Source organism: Schistocerca gregaria, chromosome 10 (assembly GCF_023897955.1).
Source record: "Schistocerca gregaria isolate iqSchGreg1 chromosome 10, iqSchGreg1.2, whole genome shotgun sequence".
NCBI classification, from domain to species: Eukaryota; Metazoa; Arthropoda; class Insecta; order Orthoptera; family Acrididae; genus Schistocerca; species Schistocerca gregaria.
The window spans coordinates 34,320,004-34,346,237 of NC_064929.1; positions in this window are offsets into that span (position 1 = coordinate 34,320,004).

The window sequence follows — 26,234 nt, forward strand, 5'->3', positions numbered from 1 at the left end:
TTCCAGGGAACGATCAAAGCGTAGACTGTTTGAGACATTACTCCCATGGAGGAAAGTGCGCATGGTGACTGTTGTACTCAATCCCAAAGCAATTTCTGTGTTTCATCAACACCCTGATAGTCCACAGATTACAGAATGCCTCCAGATGCGCATCGGAAACTACTACTGGTCTAACAGGGAACGATCAAAGCGTAGAATGTTTGAGACATTACTCCCATGGGGGAACGTGGGCATGGTGAGTGTTGTATTCAATTCCGATGCAATTTCTGTCTTTCATCAACACTCAGATAGTCCACAGATTACAGAATGTTTCCAGATGTGCACCGGAAACTACTACTGGTCTTCCTGGGAACGATCAAAGCGTAGACTGTTTGTGACATTACTCCCTCGGAGGAAAGTGCGCATGGTGACTGTTGTATTCAATCCCGATGCAATTTCTGTGTTTCATCAACACTCTGATAGTCCACAGATTACAGAATGCCTCCAGATGTGCATGGGAAACTACTACTGGTCTTCCTGGGAACGAACAAAGCGTAGACTGTTTCAGACATTACTCCCATGGAGAAAAGTGCGGATGGTGACTGTTGTATTCAAACCCGATGCAATTTCTGTGTTTCATCAACACTTTGAAGGTCCACAGATTAAAGAATGCCTCCAGATGTGCATCGGAAACTACTACTGGTCTTGCAGGGAACGAACAAAGCGTAGACTGTTTCAGACATAACTTCTACGGAGAAAAGTGCGGATGGTGACTGTTGTATTTAACCCAGACCCAATATCTATGTTTCATTAACACTCTGATAGTCCACAGATTACAGATTGCCTCCAGATGTGCATCGGAAACTACTACAGGTACTCCTGGGAGCGATCAAAACGTAGACTGTTTGAGACACTACTCCCATGGAGGAAAATACGGGTGGTGACTGTTGTATTCAAACCCGATGCAATTTCTGTGTTTCATCAACACTTTGAAGGTCTGCAGATTACAGAATGCCTCCAGATGTGCATCGGAAACTACTACTGGTCTTCCAGGGAACGATCAAAGCGTAGACTATGTGAGACATTACTCCCATGGAGGAAAGTGCGCATGGTGACTGTTGTATTCAAACCCGATGCAATTTCTGTGTTTCATCAACACTTTGAAGGTCCACAGATTACAGAATGCCTCCAGATGTGCATGGGGAACTACTACTGGTCTTCCAGGGAACGATCAAAGCGTGGACTGTTTCAGACGTTACTCCCATGGAGGAAAGTGCGGATGGTGACTGTTGTATTCAATCCCGATGCAATTTCTGTGTTTCATCAACAATGTGATAGTCCACAGATTACAGATTGTCTCCAGATGTGCATCGGAAACTACTTCTGGTCTTCCTAGGACCGATCAAAGCGTAGACTGTTTCAGACATTACTCCCATGGAGGAAAGTGCGGATTGTGACTGTTGTATTCAATCACGATGCAATTTCTGTGTTTCATCAACTCTTCGAAGGTCCACAGATTACAGAATGCCTCCAGATGTGCATCGGAAACTACTACTGGTCTTCCAGGTAACGATCAAAGCGTAGACAGTTTCAGACATTACTCCCCTGAAGGATAGTGTGGATTGTGACTGTTGTATTCAATCCCGATGCAATATCTATCTTTCATCAACACTCTGATAGTCCACAGATTACAGATTGCCTCCAGATGTGTATCGGGAACTACTACTGGTGCTCCTGGGAACGATCAATGCGTAGACTGTTTGAGACATTACTCCCGTGGATGAAAGTGTGAATGGTGACTGTTGTATTCAATCCTGATGCAATTTCTGTGTTTCATCAACACTTTGATAGTCCAAAGATTACAGAATGCCTCCAGATGTGCATCGGAAACTACTACTGGTCTTCCAGGGAACGTTCAAAGCGTAGACTGTTAGAGACCTTACTCCCATGGAGGAAAGTGGTCATGGTGACTGTTGTATTCAATCCCGATGCAATTTCTGTTTTTCATTAACACTCGGATAGTCCACAGATTACAGAATGCCTCCAGATGTGCATCGGAAACTACTACTGGTCTTGCAGGGAACGAACAAAGCGTAGACTGTTTCAGACATAACTCCCATAGTGAAAAGGGCAGATGGTGACTGTTGTATTTAATCCCGATGCAATTTCTATGTTTCATCAACACTCTGATAGTCCACAGATTACAGATTGCCTCCAGATGTGCATCGGAAACTACGACTGGTCTTCCTGGGAACGATCAAAGCGTAGACTGTTTGCGACATTACCCCCATGGAGGAAAGTACGGATGGTGACTGTTGTATTCAATCCCGATGCAATTTCTGTTTTTCATCAACACTCTAATAGTCCACAGATTACAGAATGCTTCCAGATGTGCATCGTAAACTACTACTGGTCTAACAGGGAACGATCAAAGCGTAGAATGTTTGAGACATTACTCCCATGGGTGAAAGTGCGCATAGTGACTGTTGTATTCAATCCTGTTGCAATTTCTGTGTTTCATCAACAATTTGTAGGTCCACAGATTACAGAATGCCACCAGATGTGCATGGGAAACTACTACTGGTCTTCCTGGGAACGAAGAAAACGTAGACTTATTCAGACATTACTCCCATGGAGAAAAGTGTGGATGGTGACTGTTGTATCCAACCCGATGCAATTTCTGTGTTTCATCAACACTTTGAAGGTCCACAGATTAAAGAATGCCTCCAGATGTGCGTCGGAAACTACTACTGGTCTTGCAGGGAACGAACAAAGCGTAGACTGATTCAGACATTACTTCTATGGAGAAAAGTGCGGATGGTTACTGTTGTATTTAACCCTGATGCAATATCTATGTTTCATTAACACTCTGATAGTAGACAGATTACAGATTGCCTCCAGATGTGCATGGGAAACTACTACTGGTCTTCCTGGGAACGAAGAAAACGTAGACTTTTTCAGACATTACTCCCATGGAGAAAAGTGCGGATGGTGACTGTTGTAATCAATCCTGATGCAATTTCTGTGTTTCATCAACAATTTGAAGGTCCACAGATTACAGAATGCCACCAGATGTGCATGGGAAACTACTACTGGTCTTCCTGGGAACGAAGAAAACGTAGACTTTTTCAGACATTACTCCCATGGAGAAAAGTGCGGATGGTGACTGTTGTATTCAAACCCGATGCAATTACTGTGTTTCATCAACACTTTGAAGGTCCACAGATTACAGAATGCCTGCAGATGTGCATCGGAAACTACTACTGGTCTTGCAGGGAACGAACAAAGCGTAGACTGTTTGAGACATTACTCGCATGGAGGAAAGTGCGCATGGTGACTGTTGTATTCAATCCCGATGCAATTTCTGTGTTTCATGAACACTCTGATAGTCCACAGATTACAGATTGCCTCCAGATGTGCATCGGAAACTACTACTGGTCTTCCTGGGAACGATCAAAGAGTAGACTGTTGGAGACATGCTTCCCATGGAGGAAAGTGCGCATGGTGACTGTTGTAATCAATTCCGATGAAATTTCTGTGTTTCATTAACACTTTGAAGGTCCACAGATTACAGAATGCCTCAAGATGTGCATGGGAAACTACTACTGGTCTTCCAGGGAACGATCAAAGCGAAGACTGTCTCAGACGTTACTCCCATGGAGGGAAGTGCAGATGGTGACTGTTGCATTCAATCCCGATGCAATTTCTGTGTTTCATCAACACTGTGATAGTCCACAGATTACAGATTGTCTCCAGATGTGCATCGGAAACTACTTCTGGTCTTCCTAGGACCGATCAAAGCGTAGACTGTTTCAGACATTACTCCCATGGAGGAAAGTGCGGATTTGGACTGTTGTACTCACTCCCGATGCTATTTCTGTGTTTCATCAACTCTTTGGCGGTCCACAGACTACAGAATGCCTCCAGATGTGCATCGGAAACTACTACTGGTCTTCCAGGGAACGATCAAAGCGTAGACTGTTTGAGACATTACTCGAGTGGAGGAGAGTGTGAATGCTGACTGTAGTAGTCAATCCTGATGCAATTTCTGTGTTTCATCAACACTCTGATAGTCCACAGATTACAGATTGCCTCCAGATGCGCATCGGAAACTACTACTGTTCTTCCAGGGAACGATCAAGGCGTAGACTGTATGAGACATTACTCCCATGGAGGAAAGTGCGCATGACGAATGTTGTATTCACTCCAGATGCAATTTCTGTGTTTCAACAAACTCTGATAGTAAACAGATTACAGAATGCCTCTGGTTTGTGCATGGGAAACTACTACTGGTCTTCCACGGAACGATGAAAGCGTAGACTGTTAGAGACCCTACTCCCATGGAGGAAAGTGGTCATGGTGACTGTTGTATTCAATCCAGATGCTATTTCTGTGTTTCATTAACACTCGGATAGTCCACAGATTATAGAATGCCTCCAGATGTGCATCGGAAACTACTACTGGTCTTGCAGGGAAAGATTAAAGCGAAGACTGTTTGAGACATTACTCCCATGGAGGAAAGTGCGCATAGTGACTGTTGTATTCAATCCCGATGCAATTTCTGTGTTTCATCAACACTGTGATAGTCCACAGATTACAGATTGTCTCCAGATGTGCATCGGAAACTACTTCTGGTCTTCCTAGGAACGATCAAAGCGTAGACTGTTTCAGACATTACTCCCATGGAGGAAATTGCGGATTGGGACTGTTGTATTCACTCCCGATGGAATTTCTGTGTTTCATCAACTCTTCGGAGGTCCACAGATTACAGAATGCCTCCAGATGTGCATCGGAAACTACTACTGGTCCTCCAGGGAACGATTAAAGCGTAGACTGTTTGAGACATTACTCGAGTGGAGGAGAGTGCGAATGCTGACTGTAGTAGTCAATCCTGAAGCAATTTCTGTGTTTCATCAACACTCTGATAGTCCACAGATTACAGATTGCCTCCAGATGCGCATCGGAAACTACTACTGGTCTTTCAGGGAACGATCAAGGCGTAGACTGTTTGAGACATTACTCCCATGGAGGAAAGTCCGCATGACGAATGTTGTATTCAATCCAGATGCAATTTCTGTGTTTCAACAAACTCTGATAGTAAACAGATTACAGAATGCCTCCAGATGTGCATCGGAAACTACTACTGGTCTTCCACGGAACGATCAAAGCGTAGACTGTTAGAGACCTTACTCCCATGGAGGAAAGTGGTCATGGTGACTGTTGTATTCAATCCAGATGCAATTTCTGTGTTTCATTAACACTCGGATAGTCCACAGATTATAGAATGCCTCCAGATGTGCATCGGAAACTACTTGTGGTCTTGCAGGGAACGAACAAAGCGTAGACTGTTTCAGACATTACTCCCATGGAGAAAAGTGCGGATAGTGACTGTTGTATTTAATCCCGATGCAATTTCTATGTTTCATCAAAACTCTGATAGTCCACAGATTACAGATTGCCACCAGATGTGCATCGGAATCTACTACTGGTCTTCCTGGGAACGATCAAAGCGTAGACTGTTTGAGACATTACTCCCATGGAGGAAAGTACGGATGGTTACTGTTGTATTCAAACCCGATGCTATTTCTGTGTTTCATCAACACTTTGAAGGTCCACAGATTACAGAATACCTCCAGATGTGCATCGGAAACTACTACTGGTCTTCCAGGGAACGATTAAAGCGAAGACTGTTTGAGACGTTACTCCCATGCAGGAAAGTGCGCATGGTAACTGTTGTTTTCAATTCCGATGCAATTTCTGTGTTTCATCAACACTTTCAATGTCCACAGATTACAGAATGCCTCCAGATGTGCATGGGAAACTACTACAGGTCTTCCAGGGAGTGATCAAAACGTAGACTGTTTCAGACGTTACTCCCATGGAGGAAAGTGCGGATGGTGACTGTTGTATTCAACCCCGATGCAATTTCTGTGTTTCATCAACACGCTGATAGTCCACAGATTAGAGATTGCCTCCAGATGTGCATCGGAAACTACTACTTTTCTTCCTGGGAACGATCAAAGAGTAGACTGTTTGAGACATGATTACCATGGAGGAAAGTGGTCATGGTGACTGTTGTATTCAATTCCGATGAAATTTCTGTGTTTCATTTACACTTTGAAGGTCCACAGATTACAGAATGCCTCCAGATTTGCATCGGAAACTACTACTGGTCTTCCAGAGAACGATCAAAGCGTAGACTGTTTCAGACGTTACTCCCATGGAGGAAAGTGCAGATGGTGTCTGTTGATTTCAATCCAGATGCAATTTCTGTGTTTCATCAACACTGTGCTAGTCCACAGATTACAGATTGTCTCCAGATGTGCATCGGAAACTACCTCTGGTCTTCCTAGGACCGATCAAAGCGTAGACTGTTTCAGACATTACTCCCATGGAGGAAAGTGCGGATTGTGACTGTTGTATTCACTCCCGATGCAATTTCTGTGTTTCATCAACTCTTCGGAGGTCCACAGATTACAGAATGCCTCCAGATGTGCATCGGAAACTACTAGTGGTCTTCCAGGGAACGATCAAAGCGTAGACTGTTTGAGACATTACTCGAGTGGAGGAGAGTGCGAATGCTGACTGTAGTAGTCAATCCTGATGCAATTTCTGTGTTTCATCAACACTCTGATAGTCCACAGATTACAGATTGCCTCCAGATGCGCATCGGAAACTACTACTGCTCTTCCACTGAACGATCAAAGCGTAGACTGTTTGAGACATTACTCCCATGGAGGAAAGTGCGCATGACGAATGTTGTATTCAATCCAGATGCAATTTCTTTGTTTCAACAAACTCTGATAGTAAAGAGATTACAGAATGCCTTCAGATGTGCATCGGAAACAACTACTGGTCTTCCAGGGAACGATCAAAGCGTAGACAGTTAGAGACCTTACTCCCATGGAGGAAAGTGCGCATGGTGACTGTTGTATTCAATCCCGATGCAATTTCTGTGTTTCATTAACACTCGGATAGTCCACAGATTACAGAATGCCTCCAGATGTGCATCGGAAACTACTACTGGTCTTCCTGGGAACGAACAAAGCGTAGACTGTTTCAGACATTACTCCCATGGTGAAAAGTGCGGAATGTGACTGTTGTATTTAATCCCGATGCAATTTCTATGTTTCATCAACACTCTGATAGTCCACAGATTACAGATTGCCTCCAGATGTGCAACGGAAACTACTACTGGTCTTCCTGGGAACGATCAAAGCGTAGACTGTTTGAGACATTACCCCCATGGAGGAAAGTACGGATGGTGACTGTTGTATTCAATCCCGATGCAATTTCTGTTTTCCATCAACACTCTAATAGTCCACAGATTACAGAATGCTTCCAGATGTGCATCGTAAACTACTACTGGTCTAACAGGGAACGATCAAAGCGTAGAATGTTTGAGACATTACTCCCATGGGGGAAAGTGCGCATAGTGACTGTTGTATTCAATCCTGATGCAATTTCTGCGTTTCATCAACAATTTGAAGGTCCACAGATTACAGAATGCCTCCAGATGTGCATGGGAAACTACTACTGGTCTTCCTGGGAACGAACAAAGCGTAGACTGTTTCAGACATTACTCTTATGGAGAAAAGTGCGGATGGTGACTGTTGTATTCAAACCCGATGCAATTTCTGTGTTTCATCAACACTTTGAAGGTCCACAGATTAAAGAATGCCTCCAGATGTGCATCGGAAACTACTACTGGTCTTGCAGGGAACGAACAAAGCGTAGACTGTTTCAGACATAACTTCTACGGAGATAAGTGCGGACGGTGACTGTTGTATTTAACCCAGACCCAATATCTATGTTTCATTAACACTCTGATAGTCCACAGATTACAGATTGCCTCCAGATGTGCATCGGAAACTACTACTGGTATTCCAGGGAACGATCAAAGGGTAGACTGTTTGAGACATTACTCCCATGGAGGAAAGTGCGCATGGTGACTGTTGTACTCAATCCCGATGCAATTGATGTGTTTCATCAACACGCTGATAGTCCACATATTAGAGATTGCCTCCAGATGTGCATCGGAAACTACTACTTTTCTTCCTGGGAACGATCAAAGCGTAGACTGTTTGAGACATGATTCCCATGGAGGAAAGTGCGCATGGTAACTGTTGTTTTCAATTCCGATGCAATTTCTGTGTTTCATCAACACTTTGAATGTCCACAGATTACAGACTGCCTCCAGATGTGCATGGGAAACTACTACTGGTCTTCCAGGGAGTGATCAAGGCGTAGACTGTTTCAGACGTTACTCCCATGGAGGAAAGTGCGGATGGTGACTGTTGTATTCAACCCCGAGGCAATTTCTGTGTTTCATCAACACTCTGATAGTAAACAGTTTACAGAATGCCTCCAGATGTGCATCGGAAACTACTACTGGTCTTCCACGGAACGATCAAAGCGTAGACTGTTAGAGACCTTACTCCCATGGAGGAAAGTGGTCATGGTGACTGTTGTATTCAATCCAGATGCAATTTCTGTGTTTCATTAACACTCGGATAGTCCACAGATTATAGAATGCCTCCAGATGTGCATCGGAAACTACTTGTGGTCTTGCAGGGAACGAACAAAGCGTAGACTGTTTCAGACATTACTCCCATGGAGAAAAGTGCGGATAGTGACTGTTGTATTTAATCCCGATGCAATTTCTATGTTTCATCAAAACTCTGATAGTCCACAGATTACAGATTGCCACCAGATGTGCATCGGAATCTACTACTGGTCTTCCTGGGAACGATCAAAGCGTAGACTGTTTGAGACATTACTCCCATGGAGGAAAGTACGGATGGTTACTGTTGTATTCAAACCCGATGCTATTTCTGTGTTTCATCAACACTTTGAAGGTCCACAGATTACAGAATACCTCCAGATGTGCATCGGAAACTACTACTGGTCTTCCAGGGAACGATTAAAGCGAAGACTGTTTGAGACGTTACTCCCATGCAGGAAAGTGCGCATGGTAACTGTTGTTTTCAATTCCGATGCAATTTCTGTGTTTCATCAACACTTTCAATGTCCACAGATTACAGAATGCCTCCAGATGTGCATGGGAAACTACTACAGGTCTTCCAGGGAGTGATCAAAACGTAGACTGTTTCAGACGTTACTCCCATGGAGGAAAGTGCGGATGGTGACTGTTGTATTCAACCCCGATGCAATTTCTGTGTTTCATCAACACGCTGATAGTCCACAGATTAGAGATTGCCTCCAGATGTGCATCGGAAACTACTACTTTTCTTCCTGGGAACGATCAAAGAGTAGACTGTTTGAGACATGATTACCATGGAGGAAAGTGGTCATGGTGACTGTTGTATTCAATTCCGATGAAATTTCTGTGTTTCATTTACACTTTGAAGGTCCACAGATTACAGAATGCCTCCAGATTTGCATCGGAAACTACTACTGGTCTTCCAGAGAACGATCAAAGCGTAGACTGTTTCAGACGTTACTCCCATGGAGGAAAGTGCAGATGGTGTCTGTTGATTTCAATCCAGATGCAATTTCTGTGTTTCATCAACACTGTGATAGTCCACAGATTACAGATTGTCTCCAGATGTGCATCGGAAACTACCTCTGGTCTTCCTAGGACCGATCAAAGCGTAGACTGTTTCAGACATTACTCCCATGGAGGAAAGTGCGGATTGTGACTGTTGTATTCACTCCCGATGCAATTTCTGTGTTTCATCAACTCTTCGGAGGTCCACAGATTACAGAATGCCTCCAGATGTGCATCGGAAACTACTAGTGGTCTTCCAGGGAACGATCAAAGCGTAGACTGTTTGAGACATTACTCGAGTGGAGGAGAGTGCGAATGCTGACTGTAGTAGTCAATCCTGATGCAATTTCTGTGTTTCATCAACACTCTGATAGTCCACAGATTACAGATTGCCTCCAGATGCGCATCGGAAACTACTACTGCTCTTCCACTGAACGATCAAAGCGTAGACTGTTTGAGACATTACTCCCATGGAGGAAAGTGCGCATGACGAATGTTGTATTCAATCCAGATGCAATTTCTTTGTTTCAACAAACTCTGATAGTAAAGAGATTACAGAATGCCTTCAGATGTGCATCGGAAACAACTACTGGTCTTCCAGGGAACGATCAAAGCGTAGACAGTTAGAGACCTTACTCCCATGGAGGAAAGTGCGCATGGTGACTGTTGTATTCAATCCCGATGCAATTTCTGTGTTTCATTAACACTCGGATAGTCCACAGATTACAGAATGCCTCCAGATGTGCATCGGAAACTACTACTGGTCTTCCTGGGAACGAACAAAGCGCAGACTGTTTCAGACATTACTCCCATGGTGAAAAGTGCGGAATGTGACTGTTGTATTTAATCCCGATGCAATTTCTATGTTTCATCAACACTCTGATAGTCCACAGATTACAGATTGCCTCCAGATGTGCAACGGAAACTACTACTGGTCTTCCTGGGAACGATCAAAGCGTAGACTGTTTGAGACATTACCCCCATGGAGGAAAGTACGGATGGTGACTGTTGTATTCAATCCCGATGCAATTTCTGTTTTCCATCAACACTCTAATAGTCCACAGATTACAGAATGCTTCCAGATGTGCATCGTAAACTACTACTGGTCTAACAGGGAACGATCAAAGCGTAGAATGTTTGAGACATTACTCCCATGGGGGAAAGTGCGCATAGTGACTGTTGTATTCAATCCTGATGCAATTTCTGCGTTTCATCAACAATTTGAAGGTCCACAGATTACAGAATGCCTCCAGATGTGCATGGGAAACTACTACTGGTCTTCCTGGGAACGAACAAAGCGTAGACTGTTTCAGACATTACTCTTATGGAGAAAAGTGCGGATGGTGACTGTTGTATTCAAACCCGATGCAATTTCTGTGTTTCATCAACACTTTGAAGGTCCACAGATTAAAGAATGCCTCCAGATGTGCATCGGAAACTACTACTGGTCTTGCAGGGAACGAACAAAGCGTAGACTGTTTCAGACATAACTTCTACGGAGATAAGTGCGGACGGTGACTGTTGTATTTAACCCAGACCCAATATCTATGTTTCATTAACACTCTGATAGTCCACAGATTACAGATTGCCTCCAGATGTGCATCGGAAACTACTACTGGTATTCCAGGGAACCATCAAAGGGTAGACTGTTTGAGACATTACTCCCATGGAGGAAAGTGCGCATGGTGACTGTTGTACTCAATCCCGATGCAATTGATGTGTTTCATCAACACGCTGATAGTCCACATATTAGAGATTGCCTCCAGATGTGCATCGGAAACTACTACTTTTCTTCCTGGGAACGATCAAAGCGTAGACTGTTTGAGACATGATTCCCATGGAGGAAAGTGCGCATGGTGACTGTTGTATTCAATTCCGATGCAATTTCAGTGTTTCATCAACACTTTGAATGTCCACAGATTACAGACTGCCTCCAGATGTGCATGGGAAACTACTACTGGTCTTCCAGGGAGTGATCAAGGCGTAGACTGTTTCAGACGTTACTCCCATGGAGGAAAGTGCGGATGGTGACTGTTGTATTCAACCCCGAGGCAATTTCTGTGTTTCATCAACACTCTGATAGTAAACAGTTTACAGAATGCCACCAGATGTGCATCGGAAATTACTACTGGTCTTCCAGGGAACGATCAAAGCGTAGACTGTTTGAGACATTACTCCCATGGAGGAAAGTGCGCATGGTGACTGTTGTATTCAATCCCTATGCAATTTCTGTGTTTCATCAACACTCTGATAGTCCACAGATTACAGAATGCCTACAGATGTGCATCGGAAACTACTACGAGTCTTCCAGGGAACGATCAAAGCGTAGACTGTTAGAGACATTACTCCCGTGGAGGAAAGTGCGCATGGTGACTGTTGTATTCAATTCCGATGCAATTTCTGTGTTTCATCAGCACTATGATAGTCCACAGATTACAGAATGCCTCTAGATGTGCATCGGAAACTACTACGGGTCTTCCAGGGAATGATCAAAGCGTAGACTGTTTGAGACATTACTCCCATGGAGGAAAGTGCGCATGGTGACTGTTGTATTCAATTCCGATGCAATTTCTGTGTTTCATGAACACTCTGATAGTCCACAGATTACAGATTGCCTCCAGATGTGCATCGGAAACTACTACTGGTCTTCCTGGGAACGATCAAAGCGTAGACTGTTTGAGACATGATTCCCATGGAGGAAAGTGCGCATGGTTACTGTTGTATTCAATTCCGATGAAATTTCTGTGTTTCATTAACACTTTGAAGGTCCACAGATTACAGAATGCCTCCAGATGTGCATGGGAAACTACTACTGGTCTTCCAGGGAGTGATCAAAGCGTAGACTGTTTCAGACGTTACTCCCATGGAGGAAAGTGCGGATGGTGACTGTTGTACTCAACCCCGATGCAATTTCTGTGTTTCATCAACAATATGATAGTCCACAGATTACAGATTGTCTCCAGATGTGCATCGGAAACTCCTTCTGGTCTTCCTGGGACCGATCAAAGCGTAGACTGTTTCAGACATTACTCCCATGGAGGAAAGTGCGGATTGTGACTGTTGTATTCACTCCCGATGCAATTTCTGTGTTTCATCAACTCTTTGAAGGTCCACAGATTACAGAATGCCTCAAGATGTGCATGGGAAACTATTACTGGTCTTCCAGGGAACGATCAAAGCGTAGACTGTTTGAGACATTACTCCCGTGAAGGAAAGTGCGAATGGTGACTGTTGTATTCAATCCCGATGCAATTTCTGTGTTTCATCAACACTCTGATGGTCCACAGATTACAGAATACAACCAGATGTGCATCGGAAACTACTACTGGTCTTCCAGGGAACGATCGAATCGTAGATTGTTTTGGACATTACTCCCATGGAGGAGAGTGCGCATGGTGACTGTTGTATTCAATCCCGATGCAATTTCTGTGTTCATCAACACTCTGATAGTCCACAGTTTACAGAATGCCACCAGATGTGCATCGGAAATTACTACTGGTCTTCCAGGGAACGATCAAAGCGTAGACTGTTTGAGACATTACTCCCATGGAGGAAAGTGCGCATGGTGACTGTTGTATTCAATCCCGATGCAATTGATGAGTTTCATCAACACGCTGATAGTCCACATATTAGAGATTGCCTCCAGATGTGCATCGGAAACTACTACTTTTCTTCCTGGGAACGATAAAAGCGTAGACTGTTTGAGACATGATTCCCATGGAGGAAAGTGCGCATGGTGACTGTTGTATTCAATTCCGATGCAATTTCAGTGTTTCATCAACACTTTGAATGTCCACAGATTACAGAATGCCTCCAGATGTGCATGGGAAACTACTACTGGTATTCCAGGGAGATCTCAAAGCGTAGACTGTTTCAGACGTTACTCCCATGGAGGAAAGTGCGGATGGTGACTGTTGTATTCAACCCCGAAGCAATTTCTGTGTTTCATCAACACTCTGATAGTAAACAGTTTACAGAATGCCACCAGATGTGCATCGGAAATTACTACTGGTCTTCCAGGGAACGATCAAAGCGTAGACTGTTTGAGACATTACTCCCACGGAGGAAAGTGCGCATGGTGACTGTTGTATTCAATCCCGATGCAATTTCTGTGTTTCATCAACACTCTGATAGTCCACAGATTACAGAATGCCTCCAGATGTGCATGGGAAATTACTACTGGTCTTCCAGGGAGTGATCAAAGCGTAGACTGTTTCAGACGTTACTCCCATGGAGGAAAGTGCGGATTGTGACTTTTGTATTAACTCCCGATGCAATTTCTGTGTTTCATCAATTCTTCGGAGGTCCACAGATTACAGAATGACTCCAGATGTGCATCGGAAACTACTACTGGTCTTCCAGGGAACGATCAAAGCGTAGACAGTTTCAGACATTACTCCCCTGAAGGATAGTGTGGATTGTGACTGTTGTATTCAATCCCGATGCAATATCTGTGTTTCATCAACACTTTGAAGGTCCACAGATTACAGAATGCCTCCAGATGTGCATCGGAAACTACTACTGGTCTTGCAGGGAACGAACAAAGCGTAGACTGTTTGAGACATTACTCCCATGGAGGAATGTGCGCATGGTGACTGTTGTATTCAATCCCGATGCAATTTCTGTGTTTCATGAACACTCTGATAGTCCACAGATTACAGATTGCCTCCAGATGTGCATCGGAAACTACTACTGGTCTACCTGGGAACGATCAAAGCGTAGACTGTTTGAGACATGATTCCCATTGAGGAAAGTGCGCATGATTACTGTTGTATTCAATTCCGATGAAATTTCTGTGTTTCATTAACACTTTGAAGGTCCACAGATTACAGAATGCCTCCAGATGTGCATGGGAAACTACTACTGGTCTTCCAGGGAGTGATCAAAGCGTAGACTGTTTCAGACGTTACTCCCATGGAGGAAAGTGCGGATGGTGACTGTTGTACTCAACCCCGATGCAATTTCTGTGTTTCATCAACACTATGATAGTCCACAGATTACAGATTGTCTCCAGATGTGCATCGGAAACTCCTTCTGGTCTTCCTGGGACCGATCAAAGCGTAGACTGTTTCAGACATTACTCCCATGGAGGAAAGTGCGGATTGTGACTGTTGTATTCACTCCCGATGCAATTTCTGTGTTTCATCAACTCTTTGGAGGTCCACAGATTACAGAATGCCTCAAGATGTGCATGGGAAACTATTACTGGTCTTCCAGGGAACGATCAAAGCGTAGACTGTTTGAGACATTACTCCCGTGAAGGAAAGTGCGAATGGTGACTGTTGTATTCAATCCCGATGCAATTTCTGTGTTTCATCAACACTCTGATGGTCCACAGATTACAGAATACAACCAGATGTGCATCGGAAACTACTACTGGTCTTCCAGGGAACGATCAAATCGTAGATTGTTTTGGACATTACTCCCATTGAGGAAAGTGCGCATGGTGACTGTTGTATTCAATCCCGATGCAATTTCTGTGTTCATCAACACTCTGATAGTCCACAGTTTACAGAATGCCACCAGTTGTGCATCGGAAATTACTACTGGTCTTCCAGGTAACGATCAAAGCGTAGACTGTTTGAGACATTACTCCCATGGAGGAAAGTGCGCATGGTGACTGTTGTATTCAATCCCGATGCAATTGATGTGTTTCATCAACACGCTGATAGTCCACAGATTACAGATTGTCTCCAGATGTGCATCGGAAACTCCTTCTGGTCTTTCTGGGACCGATCAAAGCGTAGACTGTTTCAGACATTACTCCCATGGAGGAATGTGCGGATTGTGACTTTTGTATTCACTCCCGATGCAATTTCTGTGTTTCATCAATTCTTCGGAGGTCCACAGATTACAGAATGACTCCAGATGTGCATCGGAAACTACTACTGGTCTTCCAGGGAACGATCAAAGCGTAGACAGTTTCAGACATTACTCCCCTGAAGGATAGTGTGGATTGTGACTGTTGTATTCAATCCCGATGCAATTTCTGTGTTTCATCAACACTTTGAAGGTCCACAGATTACAGAATGCCTCCAGATGTGCATCGGAAACAACTACTGGTCTTGCAGGGAACGAACAAAGCGTAGACTGTTTGAGACATTACTCCCATGGAGGAATGTGCGCATGGTGAACGTTGTATTCAATCCCGTTACAATTTCTGTGTTTCATCAACACTCTGATGGTCCACAGATTACAGAATACAACCAGATGTGCATCGGAAACTACTACTGGTCTTCCAGGGAACGATCAAAGCGTAGACTGTTAGAGACATTACTCCCGAGGAGGAAAGTGCGCATGGTGACTGTTGTATTCAATTCCGATGCAATTTCTGTGTTTCATCAACACTCTGATAGTCCACAGATTACAGAATGCCTCTAGATGTGCATCGGAAACTACTACGGGTCTTCCAGGGAACGATCAAAGCGTAGACTGTTTGAGACATTACTCCCATGGACTAAAGTGCGCATGGTGACTGTTGTATTCAATCCCGATGCAATTTCTGTGTTTCATGAACACTCTGACAGTCCACAGATTACAGATTGCCTCCAGATGTGCATTGGAAACTACTACTGGTCTTCCTGGGAACGATCAAAGCCTAGACTGTTAGAGACATGATTCCCATGGAGGAAAGTGCGCATGGTGACTGTTGTATTCAATTCCGATCAAATTTCTGTGTTTCATTAACACTTTGAAGGTCCACAGATTACAGAATGCCTCCAGATGTGCATGGGAAACTACTACTGGTCTTCCAGGGAACGATCAAAGCGTAGACTGTTTCAGACGTTACTCCCACGGAGGAAAGTGCAGATGGTGACTGTTGTATTCAATCCCGATGCAATTTCTGTGTTTCATCAACACTGTGATAGTCCACAGATTACAGATTGTCTCCAGATGTGCATCGGAAACTACTTCTGGTCTTCCTAGGACCGATCAAAGCGTAGACTCTTTGAGACATTACTCCCATGGAGGAAAGTGCGGATTGTGACTGTTGTATTCACTCCCGATGCAATTTCTGTGTTTCATCAACTCTTCGGAGGTCCACAGATTACAGAATGCCACCAGATGTGCATCGGAAACTACTACTGGTCTTCCAGGGAACGATCCAAGCGTAGACTGTTTGAGACATTACTCGAGTGGAGGAGAGTGCGAATGCTGACTGTAGTAGTCAATCCTGATGCAATTTCTGTGTTTCATCAACACTCTGATAGTCCACAGATTACAGATTGCCTCCAGATGCGCATCGGAAACTACTACTGGTCTTCCACTGAACGATCAAAGCGTAGACTGTTTGAGGCATTACTCCCATGGAGGAAAGTGCGCATGACGAATTTTGTATTCAATCCAGATGCAATTTCTGTGTTTCAACAAACTCTGATAGTAAACAGATTACAGAATGCCTCAAGATGTGCATCGGAAACTACTACTGGTCTTCCAAGGGAACGATCAAAGCGTAGACAGTTAGAGACCTTACTCCCATGGAGGAAAGTGGTCATGGTGACTGTTGTATTCAATCCCGATGCAATTTCTGTGTTTCATTAACACTCGGATAGTCCACAGATTATAGAATGCCTCCAGATGTGCATCGGAAAGTACTACTGGTCTTGCAGGGAACGAAAAAGCGTAGACTGTTTCAGACATTACTCCCATGGAGGAAAGTGCGGATGGTGATTGTTGTATTTAATCCCGATGCAATTTCTATGTTTCATCAAAACTCTGATAGTCCACAGATTACAGATTGCCTCCAGATGTGCATCGGAAACTACTACTGGTCTTCCTGGGAACGATCAAAGCGTAGACTGTTTGAGACATTACTCCCATGGAGGAAAGTACGGATGGTTACTGTTGTATTCAAACCCGATGCTATTTCTGTGTTTAATCAACACTTTGAAGGTCCACAGATTACAGAATATCTCCAGATGTGCATCGGAAACTACTACTGGTCTTCCAGGGAACGATTAAAGCGAAGACTGTTTGAGACATTACTCCCATGGAGTAAAGTGCGCATGGTGGCTGTTGTATTCAATTCCGTTGCAATTTCTGTGTTTCATCAGCACTATGATAGTCCACAGATTACAGAATGCCTCTAGATGTGCATCGGAAACAACTACGGGACTTCCAGGGAACGATCAAAGCGTAGACTGTTTGAGACATTACTCCCATGGAGTAAAGTGCGCATGGTGACTGTTGTATTCAATCCCGATGCAATTGCTGTGTTTCATGAACACTCTGATAGTCCACAGATCACAGATTGTCTCCAGATGTGCATCGGAAACTACTTCTGGTCTTCCTAGGACCGATCAAAGCGTAGACTGTTTCAGACATTACTCCCATGGAGGAAAGTGCGGATTGTGACTGTTGTATTCACTCCCGATGCAATTTCTGTGTTTCATCAACTCTTCGGAGGTCCACAGATTACAGAATGCCTCCAGATGTGCATCGGAAACTACTACTGGTCTTCCAGGGAACGATCAAAGCGTAGACTGTTTGAGACATTACTCGAGTGGAGGAGAGTGCGAATGCTGACTGTAGTAGCCAATCCTGATGCAATTTCTGTGTTTCATCAACACTCTGATAGAGCACAGATTACAGATTGCCTCCAGATGCGCATCGGAAACTACTACTGGTCTTCCAGGGAACGATCAAAGCGTAGACTGTTTGAGACATTACTCCCATGGAGGAAAGTGCGCATGACGAATGTTGTATTCAATCCAGAAACAATTTCTGTGTTTCAACAAACTCTGATAGTAAACAGATTACAGAATGCCTCAAGATGTGCATCGGAAACTACTACTGGTCTTCCAGGGAACGATCAAAGCGTAGACTGTTAGAGACCTTACTCCCATGGAGGAAAGTGGTCACGGTGAGTGTTGTATTCAATCCCGATGCAATTTCTGTGTTTCATTAACACTCGGATAGTCCACAGATTATAGGATGCCTCCAGATGTGCATCGGAAACTACTACTGGTCTTGCAGGGAACGAACCAAGCGTAGACTGTTTCAGACATAACTCCCATGGAGAAAAGAGCGGATGGTGACTGTTGTATTTAATCCCGTTGCAATTTCTATGTTTCATCAAAACTCTGATAGTCCACAGATTACAGATTGCCTCCAGATGTGCATCGGAAACTACTACTGGTCTTCCTGGGAACGATCAAAGCGTAGACTGTTTGAGACATTACTCCCATGGAGGAAAGTGCGGATGGTGACTGTTGTATTCAACCCCGATGCAATTTCTGTGTTTCATCAACACTCTGATAGTCCACAGATTACAGATTGTCTCCAGATGTGCATCGGAAACTCCTTCTGGTCTTCCTGGGACCGATCAAAGCGTAGACTGTTTCAGACATTACTCCCATGGAGGAAAGTGCGTATTGTGACTGTTGTATTCACTCCCGATGCAATTTCTGTGTTTCATCAACACTCTGATAGTAAACAGTTTACAGAATGCCACCAGATGTGCATCGGAAATTAACCTGGTCTTCCAGGGAACGATCAAAGCGTAGACTGTTTGAGACATTACTCAAATGGAGGAAAGTGCGCATGGTGACTGTTGTATTCAATCCCGATGCAATTTCTGTGTTTCATCAACACTCTGATAGTCCACAGATTACAGAATGCCTCTAGATGTGCATCGGAAACTACTACGGGTCTTCCAGGGAACGATAAAAGCGTAGACCGTTAGAGACATTACTCCCGTGGAGGGAAGTGCGCATGGTGGCTGTTGTATTCAATTCCGTTGCAATTTCTGTGTTTCATCAGCACTATGATAGTCCACAGATTACAGAATGCCTCTACATGTGCATCGGAAACTACTACGGGTCTTCCAGGGAACGATCAAAGCGTAGACTGTTTGAGACATTACTCCCATGGAGTAAAGTGCGCATGGTGACTGTTGTATTCAATCCCGATGCAATTGCTGTGTTTCATGAACACTCTGATAGTCCACAGATCACAGATTGCCTCCAGATGTGCATCGGAAACTACTACTGGTTTCCTGGGAACGATCAAAGCGTAGACTGTTTGAGACATGATTCCCATCGAGGAAAGTGCGCATGGTTACTGTTGTATTCAATTCCGATGAAATTTCTGTGTTTCATTAACACTTTGAAGGTCCACAGATTACAGAATGCCTCCAGATGTGCATGGGAAACTACTACTGGTCTTCCAGGGAACGATCAAAGCGTAGACTGTTTCAGACGTTACTCCCATGGAGGAAAGTGCAGATGGTGACTGTTGTATTCAATCCCGATGCAATTTCTGTGTTTCATCAACACTGTGATAGTCCACAGATTACAGATTGTCTCCAGATGTGCATCGGAAACTACTTCTGGTCTTCCTAGGACCGATCAAAGCGTAGGCTGTTTCAGACATTACTCCCATGGAGGAAAGTGCGGATTGTGACTGTTGTATTCACTCCCGATGCAATTTCTGTGTTTCATCAACTCTTCGGAGGTCCACAGATTACAGAATGCCTCCAGATGTACATCGGAAACTACTACTGGTCTTCCAGGGAACGATCAAAGCGTAGACTGTTTGAGACATTACTCGAGTGGAGGAGAGTGCGAATGCTGACTGTAGTAGCCAATCCTGATGCAATTTCTGTGTTTCATCAACACTCTGATAGTCCACAGGTTACAGATTGCCTCCAGATGCGCATCGGAACTACTACTGGTCTTCCAGGGAACGATCAAATCGTAGACTGTTTGAGACATTACTCCCACGGAGGAAAGTGCGCATGACGAATGTTGTATTCAATCCAGATGCAATTTCTGTGTTACAACAAACTCTGATAGTAAACAGATTACAGAATGCCTCAAGATGTGCATCGGAAACTACTACTGGTCTTCCTGGGATCGATCAAAGCGTAGACTGTTAGAGACCTTACTCCCGTGGAGGAAAGTGCGCATGGTGACTGTTGTATTCAATCCCAATGCAATTTCTGTGTTTCATCAACACTCTGATAGTCCACAGTTTACAGAATGCCACCAGATGTGCATCGGAAATTACTACTGGTCTTCCAGGGAACAATCAAAGCGTAGACTGTTTGAGACATTACTCCCATGGAGGAAAGTGCGCATGGTGACTGTTGTATTCAATCCCGATGCAATTTCTGTGTTTCATCAACACGCTGATAGTCCACAGATTAGAGATTGCCTCCAGATGTGCATCGGAAACTACTACTTTTCTTCCTGGGAACGATCAAAGCGTAGACTGTTTGAGACATGATTCCCATGGAGGAAAGTGCGCATGGTGACTGTTGTATTCAATCCCGATGCAATTTCTGTGTTTCATCAACACTTTGATTGTCCACAGATTACAGAATGCCTCCAGATGTGCATGGGAAACTACTACTGGTCTTCCAGGGAACGATCAAAGCGTAGACTGTTTCAGACGTTACTCCCATGGAGGAAAGTGCAGATGGTGACTGTTGTATTCAATCCCGATGCAATTTCTGTGTTTCATCAACACTGTGATAGTCCACAGATTACAGATTGTCTCCAGATGTGCATCGGAAACTACTTCTGGTCTTCCTAGGACCGATCAAAGCGTAGACTGTTTCAGACATTACTCCCATGGAGGAAAGTGCGCATGGTGACTGTTGTATTCAATCCCGATGCAATTTCTGTGTTTCATCAACACGCTGATAGTCCACAGATTAGAGATTGCCTCCAGATGTGCATCGGAAACTACTACTTTTCTTCCTGGGAACGATCAAAGCGTAGACTGTTTGAGACATGATTCCCATGGAGGAAAGTGCGCATGGTGACTGTTGTATTCAATCCCGATGCAATTTCTGTGTTTCATCAACACTTTGATTGTCCACAGATTACAGAATGCCTCAAGATGTGCATCGGAAACTACTACTGGTCTTCCAGGGAACGATCAAAGCGTAGACTGTTAGAGACCTTACTCCCATGGAGGAAAGTGGTCACGGTGAGTGTTGTATTCAATCCCGATGCAATTTCTGTGTTTCATTAACACTCGGATAGTCCACAGATTATAGAATGCCTCCAGATGTGCATCGGAAACTACTACTGGTCTTGCAGGGAACGAACCAAGCGTAGACTGTTTCAGACATAACTCCCATGGAGAAAAGAGCGGATGGTGACTGTTGTATTTAATCCCGTTGCAATTTCTATGTTTCATCAAAACTCTGATAGTCCACAGATTACAGATTGCCTCCAGATGTGCATCGGAAACTACTACTGGTCTTCCTGGGAACGATCAAAGCGTAGACTGTTTGAGACATTACTCCCATGGAGGAAAGTGCGGATGGTGATTGTTGTATTCAACCCCGATGCAATTTCTGTGTTTCATCAACACTCTGATAGTCCACAGATTACAGATTGTCTCCAGATGTGCATCGGAAACTCCTTCTGGTCTTCCTGGGACCGATCAAAGCGTAGACTGTTTCAGACATTACTCCCATGGAGGAAAGTGCGTATTGTGACTGTTGTATTCACTCCCGATGCAATTTCTGTGTTTCATCAACACTCTGATAGTAAACAGTTTACAGAATGCCACCAGATGTGCATCGGAAATTAACCTGGTCTTCCAGGGAACGATCAAAGCGTAGACTGTTTGAGACATTACTCCCATGGAGGAAAGTGCGCATGGTGACTGTTGTATTCAATCCCGATGCAATTTCTGTGTTTCATCAACACTCTGATAGTCCACAGATTACAGAATGCCTCTAGATGTGCATCGGAAACTACTACGGGTCTTCCAGGGAACGATAAAAGCGTAGACCGTTAGAGACATTACTCCCGTGGAGGGAAGTGCGCATGGTGGCTGTTGTATTCAATTCCGTTGCAATTTCTGTGTTTCATCAGCACTATGATAGTCCACAGATTACAGAATGCCTCTACATGTGCATCGGAAACTACTACGGGTCTTCCAGGGAACGATCAAAGCGTAGACTGTTTGAGACATTACTCCCATGGAGTAAAGTGCGCATGGTGACTGTTGTATTCAATCCCGATGCAATTGCTGTGTTTCATGAACACTCTGATAGTCCACAGATCACAGATTGCCTCCAGATGTGCATCGGAAACTACTACTGGTTTCCTGGGAACGATCAAAGCGTAGACTGTTTGAGACATGATTCCCATCGAGGAAAGTGCGCATGGTTACTGTTGTATTCAATTCCGATGAAATTTCTGTGTTTCATTAACACTTTGAAGGTCCACAGATTACAGAATGCCTCCAGATGTGCATGGGAAACTACTACTGGTCTTCCAGGGAACGATCAAAGCGTAGACTGTTTCAGACGTTACTCCCATGGAGGAAAGTGCAGATGGTGACTGTTGTATTCAATCCCGATGCAATTTCTGTGTTTCATCAACACTGTGATAGTCCACAGATTACAGATTGTCTCCAGATGTGCATCGGAAACTACTTCTGGTCTTCCTAGGACCGATCAAAGCGTAGACTGTTTCAGAAATTACTCCCATGGAGGAAAGTGCGGATTGTGACTGTTGTATTCACTCCCGATGCAATTTCTGTGTTTCATCAACTCTTCGGAGGTCCACAGATTACAGAATGCCTCCAGATGTACATCGGAAACTACTACTGGTCTTCCAGGGAACGATCAAAGCGTAGACTGTTTGAGACATTACTCGAGTGGAGGAGAGTGCGAATGCTGACTGTAGTAGCCAATCCTGATGCAATTTCTGTGTTTCATCAACACTCTGATAGTCCACAGGTTACAGATTGCCTCCAGATGCGCATCGGAACTACTACTGGTCTTCCAGGGAACGATCAAATCGTAGACTGTTTGAGACATTACTCCCACGGAGGAAAGTGCGCATGACGAATGTTGTATTCAATCCAGATGCAATTTCTGTGTTTCAACAAACTCTGATAGTAAACAGATTACAGAATGCCTCAAGATGTGCATCGGAAACTACTACTGGTCTTCCAGGGAACGATCAAAGCGTAGACTGTTAGAGACCTTACTCCCGTGGAGGAAAGTGCGCATGGTGACTGTTGTATTCAATCCCAATGCAATTTCTGTGTTTCATCAACACTCTGATAGTCCACAGTTTACAGAATGCCACCAGATGTGCATCGGAAATTACTACTGGTCTTCCAGGGAACAATCAAAGCGTAGACTGTTTGAGACATTACTCCCATGGAGGAAAGTGCGCATGGTGACTGTTGTATTCAATCCCGATGCAATTTCTGTGTTTCATCAACACGCTGATAGTCCACAGATTAGAGATTGCCTCCAGATGTGCATCGGAAACTACTACTTTTCTTCCTGGGAACGATCAAAGCGTAGACTGTTTGAGACATGATTCCCATGGAGGAAAGTGCGCATGGTGACTGTTGTATTCAATCCCGATGCAATTTCTGTGTTTCATCAACACTTTGATTGTCCACAGATTACAGAATGCCTCCAGATGTGCATGGGAAACTACTACTGGTCTTCCAGGGAGTGATCAAAGCGTAGACTGTTTCAGACGTTACTCCCATGGAGGAAAGTGCGGATGGTGACTGTTGTATTCAACCCCGATGCAATTTCTGTGTTTCATCAGCACTATGATAGTCCACAGATTACAGAATGCCTCTAGATGTGCATCGGAAACTACTACGGGTCTTCCAGGGAACGATCAAAGCGTAGACTGTTTGAGACACTACTCCCATGGAGTAAAGTGCGCATGGTGACTGTTGTATTCAATCCCGATGCATTTTCTGTGTTTCATGAACACTCTGATAGTCCACAGATTACAGATTGCCTCCAGATGTGCATCGGAAACTACTACTGGTCTTCCTGGGAACGATCAAAGCGTAGACTGTTTGAGACATGATTCCCATCGAGGAAAGTGCGCATGGTTACTGTTGTATTCAATTCCGTTGAAATTTCTGTGTTTCATTAACACTTTGAAGGTCCACAGATTACCGAATGCCTCCAGATGTGCATGGGAAACTACTACTGGTCTTCCAGGGAACGATCAAAGCGTAGACTGTTTCAGACGTTACTCCCATGGAGGAAAGTGCAGATGGTGACTGTTGTATTCAATCCCGATGCAATTTCTGTGTTTCATCAACACTGTGATAGTCCACAGATTACAGATTGTCTCCAGATGTGCATCGGAAACTACTTCTGGTCTTCCTAGGACCGATCAAAGCGTAGACTAATTCAGACATTACTCCCACGGAGGAAAGTGCGGATTGTGACTGTTGTATTCACTCCCGATGCAATTTCTGTGTTTCATGAACTCTTCGGAGGTCCACAGATTACAGAATGCCTCCAGATGTGCATCGGAAACTACTACTGGTCTTCCAGGGTACGATCAAAGCGTAGACTGTTTGAGACATTACTCGAGTGGAGGAGAGTGCGAATGCTGACTGTAGTAGCCAATCCTGATGCAATTTCTGTGTTTCATCAACACTCTGATAGTCCACAGATTACAGATTGCCTCCAGATTCGCATCGGAAACTACTACTGGTCTTCCAGGGAACGATCAAAGCGTAGACTGTTTGAGACATTACTCAAGTGGAGGAAAGTGCGCATGAAGAATGTTGTATTCAATCCAGATGCAATTTCTGTGTTTCAACAAACTCTTATAGTAAACAGATTACAGAATGCCTCCAGATGTGCATCGGAAACTACTACTGGTCTTCCAGGGAACGATCATAGCGTAGACTGTTAGAGACCTTACTCCCTTGGAGGAAAGTCCGCATGGTAACTATTGTATTCAGTGCCGATGCAATTTCTGTGTCTCATCAACACTCTGATAGTCCACAGATTACAGAATGCCTCCAGATGTGAAACGGAAACTACTACTGGTCTTCCAGGGAACGATCAAAGCGTACACTGTTTGAGACATCACTCCCATGGAGGAAAGTGCGCATGGTGACTGTTGTATTCAATCCCGATGCAATTTCTGTGTTTCATCAACACTCTGATAGTCCAGAATACCTCGAGATGTGCATCGGAAACTAGTACTGGTCTTCCAGGGAGCGATCAAAGCGTAGACTGTTTGAGACTTTACTCCCATGGAGGAAAGTGCGCATGGTGACTGTTGTATTCAATGCCGATGCAATTTCTGTGTTTCATCAACACTCTGATAGTCCACAGATTACAGAATGCCTCCAGATGTGAAACGGAAACTACTACTGGGCTTCCAGGGAACGATCAAAGCGTATACTGTTTGAGATATTACTCCCATGGAGGAAAGTGCGCATGGTGACTGTTGTATTCAATCCCGATGCAATTTCTGTGTTTCATCAACACTCTGATAGTCCACAGATTACAGAATGCCTCCAGATGTGCATCGGAAACTACTATTGGTCTTCCAGGGAACGATTAATGCGTAAACTGTTTGAGACATTACTCCCATGGAGGAAAGTGCGCATGGTGACTGTTGTACTCAATCCCGATGGAATTTCTGTGTTTCATCAATACTCTGATAGTCCACAGATTACAGAATGCCTCCAGATGTGCAACGGAAACTACTACTGGTCTTCCAGGGAACGATCAAAGCATAGACTGTTTGAGACATTACTCCCATGGAGGAAAGTGCGCATTGTGACTGTTGTATTCAATCCCGATGCAATTTCTGTGTTTCATCAACAATCTGATAGTCCACAGATTACAGAATGCCTCCAGATGTGCATCGAAAACTACTATTGGTCTTCCAGGGAACGATCAAAGCGTAAGCTGTTTGAGACATTACTCCCATGGAGGAAAGTGCGCATGGTGACTGTTGTACTCAATCCCGATGGAATTTCT